Source organism: Zingiber officinale, chromosome 2B, assembly GCF_018446385.1.
Source record: "Zingiber officinale cultivar Zhangliang chromosome 2B, Zo_v1.1, whole genome shotgun sequence".
NCBI lineage: Eukaryota > Viridiplantae > Streptophyta > Magnoliopsida > Zingiberales > Zingiberaceae > Zingiber > Zingiber officinale.
This window is the reverse complement of record NC_055989.1, coordinates 64,238,815-64,251,326: the sequence shown is the minus strand read 5'-3', so window position 1 is coordinate 64,251,326 and position 12,512 is coordinate 64,238,815.

Genomic DNA, 12,512 nt, shown 5'->3' with positions numbered 1-12,512 from the left:
GATTGAATGTGGACTATTTTTCATTGCCATAAAATGTTATAATAAAATGATTTCATTCAAATCAAGAAGATGCGTGTGAGAAAGTCAGTAAGAAACTTTTTCATAACAACAAAAGCAAATAAAAGACTAAAGAAGTGAAAGTTCATTATCAGCCTTGAAGAGAATCTAAACCAATCAAATAAATAATTTTTGCTAGATAAACAAAATCAAGTCCCAAAATCGTCCTGTTAATTAAATAAATACCTGTGAAGAAGGCGAGTGGGCAACGCCTTTGCAAGTGGGGGACGCCTTCGAACACTACTATGATTCTTCGCGAGTGGGACGTCTTTCCGAGTGGAAAGCCATTAAGATTCTTCATGAAATGGGATGTCTTTGAACGCCGCTAGAGTTTTGCGAGTGCCGATGATGTTGAAAACTTGAACGCCTACTATTTTTCGTGATCGTGAGTCAAAAAAGCCTTTGCGAGTTTTGGTTGGTTATGTTGGGACAGATTGAGATTTGTTAGATTTATTAGGATATTTTTATTAATATTGAAGGTTAATTTTGAAAAAAAAAAATCAATAATTCTAGAATAAATTTTTTTTCACTGTTCTTAAATTTTTCATTATGGATTGCATGTCCTAATATAGTTTGTTCTTTAATTCACTTTTTTCTGTATGTTTGAATTATTTATTTATTAAATAAATTCATAGTGCACTTTATATACTCAAAAGTATATTTTTAAAATATTCATTCCATTTAAAATATACTTTTTTTTAATTTATCTTTGGGTAAATTCCAAAGGCACACTTTAAGTTTGGTTTTATCTACGAGGCACATCCAAGTTTGATTTGCATCTAATATTTAATCTCTTTCGTAATTTTCCTCTCTTTTCCTTCTTCGACAATTAATTTAAGCTATACTCTAAATTTGTGTATTTTTATTTTAAATTTTAAATTTAAAACTTTAATAAAAATATTTAAAAAATATATAAAAGAAAATTAATAAAATATCAAAAATATATATTTTTTAATATCTTCTATTTTTAATATCTAATTATAAAAGAATAATAAAATAAAATTAATAAAAAATAATTTTATTAATAATAATAACAAATAAAAATTAAGTTGGTGCTAGTCTTCATAAATTAGCACCATAACTTAAATATTGATATTATTGTGTTGTTAGTGAAGGTCAACATCACAGTGTTATGAAAATTTTAAATAATTGAGTATGATTGATAGTGGCTTAAAATAATAAACGAGGATTTATTTGGATTCAGATTTATCTAATAAATATATAAAAGTTAGAATAAATCACATTAAAATTAAACTTGAAGAATGAAACTTGGAATCAAGTGTGCCTTTGGTAGTTGTTAGAGATGTAAAATTGGAATCAAGCGGGCTTTTGAGAAGAATGAAACTTGACTGTACTTTTGGACAAAACTAAACTTTAAGTGCACTTTTTGAAAATTTGTCGTTTATCTTTTGATGTTTTATCATCATATCCAACTTGTCGGAGTATTTATTTATCGAGATTAGGTGCAAACAAATCAAATATGATCATGAGTTTTTTGATCCGATTCGAAAAATATTTAATTTGTAATTGAAATTATTGAATTGAAACTGAACTCAAACATGTTCAATAATTCTTTTGAGTTGAATTGGAATGTATAATATTTTATTCGATTATTCATAAGTCCAAACTCGAATTGAACTCATTATTTTTTATATAATTTTAATTAAAATATGATTAAATTTATATTTGAATTCGAGTAGAACTCAAACTTGAATTTTATTTTGAACCGAGGTCGAACCAGAATTATCTATATTTTGAATTGAATTTGAATATCATATATATTTTTTAAAGTCAAACTCAAATATTAATAATTTTAATTATGTTAGTTTCCACCTAATCTAGATATTGCTTCATATATTTAAGGAGTGATTAACATATCGATATGGATATATAGATAGAAAATTACCATTAAATCCTTATGTAAACTTAAATATTTACATTCAATCCTCGTGTCAGTATAAATTTGTTCTAATACTTGACGAAACTAGTTTATTTGTTTTAGCTCTTTAACCCTGGCGAAATTTCCATATTACCCTCATTTGGATTTAAAATGCACAACTGCACCTTTCTCTCCCAACGTCCAACGCATCACTTCATGACTCCAAACCTCAGTGATGCACTCTGCCTCCGCGACTCCAAACCATGGGTGACACACTCTCAAATTTCATCCCTAAACCATCTCCATCGACGTTGAAGGCAAAAATTAGAGAGGCAGCAGAACTCAACAAAACCATCTTAAACCCTTGAATCATCTATAAGTAAAATTTATGTGCCCTAGATTTCAACTAATTTGTTATTTGTTTGTGAAAAATTGAAGCTTTAGTTCATGGGTGTTTTCGATTTTATGAGGTTGAGGTTCAATAAAATTAGGTTTAGGTGTCTGCATTGCAATTTTATGAATGAATTTGTATTGCATCTTCTTCAATTCAAGGAATGTGAGATATGTGCAAATTTTATAGTGATTATCAATAAACTGAGTAATGTACTCAATTTAAGCACTTTGATGCCCAAAATATGTAGGGTTGTACTTTATGTTGGAGCAATCCCAATGGTCCGTGTGACCATGTGTTTTGGTGTTTGGGCAAAGAGTTTAAGTTAGGTTCACCCTTGTATTTGATATGTGTATTTGAGTTTTGCAGGTTTGCAGGATACACATATGACTCAGGTTGATAGCTTCAGGTCTGGTGAAGGATAGAGCATCCGAGGGACCGTGGATAAGGCAGCAAGGACAAGGGCCAAGGGAAGTGACTTCAAGGCATACGTGAAGGATGACATTGGGATAAGCCGCCGGCTTGGGTGCATCCGAGGGACGAGAGCCAAAGGAAGTAGGTTTGAAGGAAAGAGGTCAAAGCTGTAACGAAGAGTCAAGTGAGTCGTAAGGGTGAGGGTCCGAGTGCTGAGAGATTGTACTCGGGTACCAGTTGACTGGTGGTTTCAGCAGTCGACTGGGCAGTCAACTGGGAGTGAACAGAATGCTTCTGTTCGCTCGACCAGTGTGAAGCAGTCGACTAGTACTTTTACCAGTCGAATGATATCGTGCCATTGGAATGTAACAGTAGAATCTCCACAGAGGGCAGTCGACTGATGGTTTTTGTCATGCCCCCAAGGGTCCCAGTCGACGAAAATCCGGCAATATCTCACTTGTACCGGTGACAATATGAATCTAAAAATACATAGCCCTCAAGGGCTCACAATCCTCAGCCAACACGCCCGGAACATATACCATAAAGTAAATAAAATATTCCACGTAGTTTAATAAAGACAACCTTCGACTGACAACATACTACGAAAAGAAGTAAAACGGTATTAAAACATCACAGATATATTTAATACCTACTCCACTACAACGAGGAAAAACCAACCTGTTGGTTGCTACTCGAAAAACCTAATGGTTCCACTGTACAAAAATTTTGTACAAAGGTCTGAACCTTTTCCTAGCTACCATGTGTTCTTTTAAATTAAACTTGGATCGCCTGCGGAACTTAACACGTTTGATCCAAAATTTAATTTATTTGTTCTTTTAGGTTTAGACTTGGATCTCCTGCGGAACTTAACACTTTCGATCCAAATCACCTAGGTTATTAATTCTATTAAATATTAATTTCCAAAATTAGCTTCCAGTACTGACATGGCGAGGCACATGGCCTTCTTGGATATGGGAACAACCACCACCGACTAGACAAAGCCTTTTAAGGAAAACTAATATTTAATTTCCTTAAATAACTTTAGGTCAACCGAAAAGAATAATCAAATCACAAGGAAAAGAAAAACAAAAAAACACAAATTCGAAAACTATTTCGAAATACTAGAATCACAAGCCTCTTGTATTTGGTATTATTTCCAAAAATAACTAGTATGATGCAGAAAGGAAAAATACTAGTTATATCTTTTAGAAAGACCTCTTGATCTTCTACCGTATTCCTCTTCTAACCTCGGACGTTGTGTGGGCAACGATCTTCCAAGATGAGGACCACCTAGCACCTTCTTCTTCTTCCTTCAAGTTTCGGCCAAGCACCAAAATCCAAGGATGAAGAAATTTTTCCACCAACTAAGCTCCAAGGGATGCAAGCTTTCTCTCCTTCTTCTTCTTCTTCTCCAAGTAGTATCCGGCCACCACAAAAGCTCCAAGCAAGGAAGAGTTTCGGCCACCACAAAGAGGAAGAGAGGGAGAGAAGATGGCCGGCCACAACACCAAGGAAAAGAGGGAGAAAATAATAAAGGTTGTGTCGCATGAAGGCACCCCAATCCCCTCTTTTATATTCCTTAGCTTTGGTAAATAAGGAAATTTAATTACAATAAAATTTCCTTAACTTTCCTTGACATGAATTAATTAAGAAAAATTAAACAAAATTTCCTAAACATTCATGTCTTGGCCGGCCACATCAACAAGAGCAAACAAGACAATTTCAATCAACAATTAAAATTCCTTATTTGTCTTTGGAAATTTTAAAAAATAAAATTTCCCTTTAAAATCCCTTCATGGTTGATAAAAAGAAATTTCTATAATTTTAATTTTTCTACATGTGAATAATTTATAAAGAAGAAAAATAAAATATCTTTCCAATCTACAAATAAGGAAAGAGATCTAATTTCTTTCTTTAATCTTTTGTAGATCCTTTTAAAAGAGATATTTTAATTTTAAATCTCTCCAATAAATTATATCTTTCACATAAGACAAATTTAAAATTAAAATTCTTTTTAATTTAATGGGGGCCGACCACCTAAGCTTGGGTTCAAGCTAGGGCCGGCCACCCATGAATCAAGGCTTGGCTGACCCTAGCTTGATCCACAAGCTAGCTTGGCCGGCCCCCTTATCATGGGTATGAAGGTGGGTATAGGTGGGTATAGTACTCTATAAATAAGAGGCTACGATAGGGACCGAGAGGAGGAATTGATTTTGGTCTCCCGATAAAATTAAGCATCCCGCGTTCGCCTCGAACACTCAACTTAATTTTATCAATAATAATTCATTCCACTAGAGAATTATTATTGAACTACCGCACCAATCCCAAATTACATTTTTGGGCTCCTTCTTATTATGAGTGTGTTAGTCTCCCTGTGTTTAAGATGTCGAATGTCCACTAATTAAGTGAGTTACTGACAACTCATTTAATTAATATCTTAATCCAAGAATAGTACCACTCAACCTTATCGTCATGTTGGACTAAGTCCACCTGTAGGGTTTAACATGACAATCTTTATGAACTCATCTTGGGGACATTATCAACTTAGATTACTAGGACACAATTTTCTTCTATAATCAACAACACACACTATAAGTGATATCATTTCCCAACTTATCGGGCTTATTGATTTATCGAACTAAATCTCACCCATTGATAAATTAAAGAAATAAATATCAAATATATGTGTTTGTTATTATATTAGCATTAAGAGCACATACTTCCATAATAACTGAGGTCTTTGTTTCTTTATAAAGTCAGTATAAAAGAAATGACCTCTAATGGTCCTACTCAATACACTCTAAGTGTACTAGTGTAACTATATAGTTAAGATAAACTAATTCCTAATTACACTACGACCTTCCAATGATTTGTTCCTTTCCATTTTGGTCGTGAGCTACTGTTTATAATTTATAAGGTACTGATAACATCATCTTCTGTATGTGACACCACATACTATGTTATCTACAATATAAATTAATTGAACAACTACAAATAAATGTAGACAATTTGACCAAATGTGATTCTTTATTTAAAATAAATGTTTACAAAAGCTTAGGCTTTCAGTATACACTCTAACAATTATTGTTGGATGCTACTCGGAAAACCTAATGGTTCCACTATACAAAAATTTTGTACAAAGATCTGAACCTTTTCCTAGCTACCATGTGTTCTTTTAAATTAAACTTGGATCACCTGCGGAACTTAACACGTTTGATCCAAAGTTTAATTTATTTGTTCTTTTAGGTTTAGACTTGGATCTCCTGCGGAACTTAACACTTTCGATCCAAATCACCTAGGTTATTAATTCTATTAAATATTAATTTCCAAAATTGGCTTCCAATACTGACGTGGCGAGGCACATGACCTTCTTGGATATGGGAGCAACCACCACCGACTAGACAAAGCCTTTTAAGGAAAGCTAATATTTAATTTCCTTAAATAACTTTAGGTCAACCGAAAAGAACAATCAAATCACAAGGAAAAGAAAAATAAAAGAACACAACATCGAAAATAAATTTGAAATACTAGAATCGCATGCCTCTTGTATTTGGTATTTTTACAAAGAAATAAAACTAGCATGATGCGGAAAAACATTACTAGTTATACCTTTCTTTTGAAGACAAAGACCTCTTGATCTTCTACCGTATTCCTCTTCTAACCTCGGACGTTGTGTGGGCAACGATCTTCCGAGATGAGAACCACCTTTCCACCTTCCTTCTTTCTTCTAGATTTCGGCCACAATAAATTTCTTCAAGGATGAAGAATTTCGGCCACCACCAATGCTCCAAGGGATGCTAGAGACGAGGCTTGCTTTCTCTTCTTCTTCTCCTTCCTTGATCCGGCCACAAACAAGAGCTCCACCAAGAAGATAGGTTTCGGCCAACAAGAGGAGAGGAGAGAAATAGGGCCGGCCACCAAAACCAAGGAAGAGAGGGAGGAAAAGAATAGAGGTTGTTCACCCATGAAGGCTCCTCTACCTCCTCTTTTATAATCCTTGGCCTTGGCAAATAAGGAAATTTTAATAAAAACTTCCTTAATTCTTTTGCCATGGAAAGGAAAAATTTATTTAATTAAAAATAATTTTTCTTCTCATTACTATAATGGCCGGCCACACCAAATCTCCAAGCAAATAAAAATTTTAAACACAAATTAAAACTTCCTTATTTGCTTCCGGAAATTTTATAAAAAAATTCTCCAATAATTTTTATCCCTTCATGATTGGTTTAAAGGAAATTTTATAAATTAAATCTTTCTTTAAACATGTGGATAATTTCCGGAAAGTTATCTCTAAAAATTAAAATCTCCTTTCAATCTACAAATAAGGAAAGATATCAAATCTTTTCTTAATCTTTTGTAGAAACTAATAAAAGAGAATTATTAATTTTTTTTTAAACTTTTAAATCATGAACATGGTTAAAAGGAAAGTTTTTACCAAAATTAAAATCAACCTTTTAATCTACAAATAAGGAAAGAGATTTAACTCTTCTCTTAATCTTTTGTAGAATCTTATAAAAGGAAAGATTTAAATTTTTAAACTCTCTTTTAAATCATGTTATCCACATAAGAAAAATTTTAAAAAATAAAAATCCTTTTATTTTAATTTGGGCCGATCACACCAAGCTTGAACCCAAGCTAGGGCCGGCCACCTTGAAGCACCCATGAACCAAACTTTGGCCGGCCCTAGCTTGGTCTCCAAGCTAGCTTGGCCGGCCCCTATGGGATGGGTAAGAAGGTGGGTATAGGTGGGTATAGTACTCTATAATTAAGAGGCTATGATAGGGACCGAGAGGAGGAATTGATTTTGGTCTCCCGATAAAATTAAGCATCCCGTGTTCGCCCCGAACACACAACTTAATTTTATCAATAATAATTCATTCCACTAGAGAACTATTATTGAACTACCGCACCAATCCCAAATTATATTTTAGGCTCCTTCTTATTATGAGTGTGTTAGTCTCCCTGTGTTTAAGATAACAAATGTCCACTAATTAAGTAAGTTACTGACAACTCACTTAATTAATATCTAGCTCCAAGAGTAGTACCACTCAACTTCATCGTCATGTCGGACTAAGTCCACCTGCAGGGTTTAACATGACAATCCTTATGAGCTCCTCTTGGAGACATTCTCAACCTATATCACTAGGACACAGTTTCCTTCTATAATCAACACACACTATAAGTGATATCATTTCCCAACTTATCGGGTTTATTGATTTATCGAACTAAATCTCACCCATTGATAAATTAAAGAAATAAATATCAAATATATGTGCTTGTTATTATATTATGATTAAGAGCACACACTTCCATAATAACTGAGGTCTTTGTTCCTTCATAAAGTCAGTATAAAAGGAACGACCTCAAATGGTCTTACTCAATACACTCTAAGTGTACTAGTGTAATTATATAGTTAAGATAAACTAACACCTAATTACACTACGACCTTCCAATGGTTTGTTCCTTTCCATCTTGGTCGTGAGCTATTGTTTATAATTTATAAGGAACCGATAACATGATCTTCTGTGTGTGACACCACACACCATGTTATCTACAATATAAATTAATTGAGCAACTACATTTATCGTAAATGTAGACATTTGACCAATGTGATTTTTATTTCTAGATACATGTTTATACCAAAAGCTAGGCCCGGAACATATACCATAAAGTAAATAAAATATTCCATGTAGTTTAATAAAGACAACCTTCGACTGACAACATACTACGAAAAGAAGTAAAACGGTATTAAAACATCACAGATATATTTAATACCTACTCCACTACAACGAGGAAAAACCAACCCACCTAGAAAATCTTCGTAGCGAAAAATGAGGGTAGCATACCCAACCTTAATATAAAAAAAAATCTACGAGTGTAAGAACTACACATCACCAGTTATAGGTCACATAGTAAGGAAACAAAAGACCAAAAATAGAAACTGTCACGACATGGAAAGGGGACTAGCAGTTGGAACCTCCTAACGGCATCAACCTGAAATAGGAATAAATTAGTGGAGTGAGTTTAATGAACTCAACGGGTATCAAATAGACATGCATAGTAATATAACTATCAGTAATAATCATGCAGTACAATTTCCTGAATAATAATAGGTAAATCAAACTGAACAACGCAAGAACTGTAGTCACCAAGACCTCCTATCTTGACATAAGGGTGTGAACCATACAAACAGATGCAGGATCATCAGGCCAAATACATAATATCTCCTGTATGCGTGTCAATCATATGCAGCTACCAAAATGCAGCATCCAAAATGCAGCAACCACACACAAATAAATACAATCCATGCATATGGTGCAAATGACATGGTCACTCCTGACGCCAGTCAGCCACCGTCATCGCGATAATGAGGTCGAGTCGGTAGAGCTATGACAACTGTGCACTCTATTGTCGCTACTCCTGAGTGACCGACTGGACAGGATGCTGTCGGAGTACAACTATCCTCCTACCCCAACTAAATGGGGGAGGCGAAGCTCTCATTTCCCTGTGTCATAGTCAAGAGGAGGGATCCCTGTCCGCTACCACGCTGCGCCACCACTACCCATGAGCGACCGAGTGGAGCCCTGACAGAGCAACTGCACACACTCTGCCTGATGTACTACTAACTCATGAGTGGTTGTGTGTGAAGATCATGTAACTGGCGATGTGCTCAACTACAAAGGAGCCGACAATCGCTCAGCATGCAATCATGCAAGATGGTGCATGACACTAAAGCATGTAACACCTGACAATATGTGCCTCCATCTAATATGTACCAAAAAGAACAATGAAGCCATAACAATAAACTAGGTATCATAATGTCTAGGTACACATGCCAGGTATAACTAGTAGCTAGTCTTGTACCCAGTAATGCATCGTATGTCACTACTTCTATGAACATAATTACACATGACAAGAATCAAGATAATATAGGCCTAAATGCATAACAGATAAAAATAAAAGTATACTACAGGTATCAAGTAGTGACATACGAAGACAGGTATAAACATAATAATTACTACTAGCTATAACATATTACTTACATATCGTAATGACAATATCAAAAGGAGATAAGTCAAAGGTACCCGCCTTTATTGTAGATCAAGCTAAAATAATTCTCACGTCGAAGTGTCCATCTCAAATCAGAGTCCTGTAACCAATAGTATAGTTTAGCTACTTACATCATGTATCAACTAGCCAAACTAAATCCTAAATCCCAATAGATACACCTATTCCCTTTAATCATGTTAGGGTTTTATTTATAACAACCCTAATACATTCATTAATTGATCCATATTTTGACTCCCTCTCAATTACATGCTTCACCCATATAGGAGATATTAATCTCATCCTCAATTTAATGATTCAATTAATCACAATCTCATTTCAACTAACAAATCCAATGCAGGAATGGAAATATGATACTAAACACATCTTCCCATCATTAACTAATTAATCAATCTCATGAACCTATAAACTCATTTAATCACACAAGTCATTTAACCTGATGTTTCAATCAACCATGAAAATGAATCTACCCACCTATTCCACAAACTGAACAATTAGGTTTACATATCCTTAGAAATCAAAATCAACAATTACCTTATCCGACCACTCCCTCTCCGAGTGGAGTATCGATGGTGGATCCCTGGTGACAGTACACAGCAGCAACGACAATGAGAAAAAGGGGTCAGTGATATGCTCACAGTGAGGTTTCGTCTACAAGTGTGGATGGATGAAATAGGGAGGAGCTGCCTGCAGTGGTGGGTCTAAGACTAGGGCGCGTCTGAAGGGACAACGACGGTAGATCTAGGGCTAGGGCTCGACTTCCCCCATCCTTTTGGCCAAAGATCTACCCTCATGGGGCGGCGACTCGGGGAGAAGTACAACCGCTGGACGGACCTAGGTGATCGGTGGAGGTGAAGGGTAGCTCGACCGGTGGTGGGTTGGCGCTCAAATCAGATCAACGAAGCTGCAAAGGGAAGGTGAGGGCGGTGGTCGGTGATGAGGATGGGAGGCTCAACTGGAGTGGGGTGAGTGATGCCGACGACCTCGATCTCATCGCGTCGACATGATCATGACGAGAACAGGGAGGCGATGTCGGGAGCAAGGAAAATAATCGGGAGGAGAATTAATAGGTTAGATTACTGTAGCGATGTATAAATACTTAGGTTTTGCTTAATCAAACCCTAAGTACAATCCTAAATCAACTCCCACTAAATTGTTATTCCAAACAGGTTTTTCCCAAGCCTATAAATCCATCCCTTCAAAATACGACATACGAGCTCCGAAAAATTTTCAAAAAATTTCTAGAAATTCCTAAAAATTCCGATAAGGTTATTCGTCCATTAAACCTTATTATTTATTATTATTTTGTGATAGTATTTTATAGTTTTGATAGTCAACTGGTAGGCGGGGTTTTCTAACCTGTGGCCTATATAACCAAGGCTTGGGAGCTTGGTTATAGTGATAAAATTGGACTTGATTAAAGTCTAATTAATAGTCTACCAGTGCTCAAGGTTTCCCTTGTGTTTAAGAGGCCTTGGTGAGTTTGTAGCGAGGTTTCTCCACCCACAAGGAGGTTTGAACTAGTCGGAGTTTCCGGGGACTAATCCACAGACGGATTGAGGGATCGTCTACCTTACGGATAGACGTGGAGTAAGAGCAAGCTATCTCCAAATCACATTGTATCAACGTGTATTGGTTTGCATTTCCTTTCTTAGTCTTTAGTCTTTACTCTTTATCTTTCATATTTGTATTTAATATTAGATTTCTACTACACAACTAACAAATACATAGGAAGCGATTAATTGGGGGCATGACTATTCAACTCCCCTTCTAGCCAGCCATCGATATCCTATAAGTGATATCAGAGCGAGGATGATCTCCATCGGACTAACCGTCGAGGAAGCAAAGATGATCGGCTTGATAAATCCGCCGAAGTATGAAGGAGGAAGCTTATAAGACATCACCTTTTGGATGGTGAAGATGAAGAACTTCTTCAAGATGGATTGGGACATAATAATGGTGGTGGAAGAGCTATTTGAAGTCCCGAAGGATAGGAAAGGGAAGAAGCTTCGATCACGACATTGGACGGAGGAGCAAACCACATGATCGGAGGCAAATTCAAAGGTAATATCAATTTTAATTAATATGTTGTCTAATGATGTTGTGAGTCGTATAGGTAAATATGAGAACACCCACGAGTTGTGGAGCAAGGTAAAGATGGTTCTAGGAGAAGAACTCATGCCTACACATGAAGAGGAGAAATCTGAAGAACTGGATGAGGTGGCTCAAGTAGAGGAGGAGCAACCGGAAGGTGATGAGCGCTCAACTTCCGAGGAGGAGGAGAAGGATGAGGAAATACTATCCACAAGTGTGGATGAGGAAACATCCTCAAGGATTGAAGAAGAGTCCAAGACAAGTGAAGAGGAACTCTTGGAAGTCAACCTTGCAAGCATCTCCACCGAAGTGAAGTCAAAGGACCACATAATATGCTTCGGGTGCAATGAGAAGGGGCACTACAAGAGTAGGTGTCCATTGGGTAAGAAGAAGGTAAATCCTAAACCCATTCAAGTTAATTTAAAAACTAACAAGGGTTGTAGGAATGAAGAAGCCCAAAGGAGGAGAATTGCATTAGATGCTTCACGTGTGGGGAGAAGGGTCACTACCACACCAAATGCCCTAAGAAGAGGGAGATCAAGAAGCTTGCACATCTAAAGAAGTGGGAGAAGAAGAAGAGGAGCTCGAGTCGAGGGGGAGCTTCAAGGG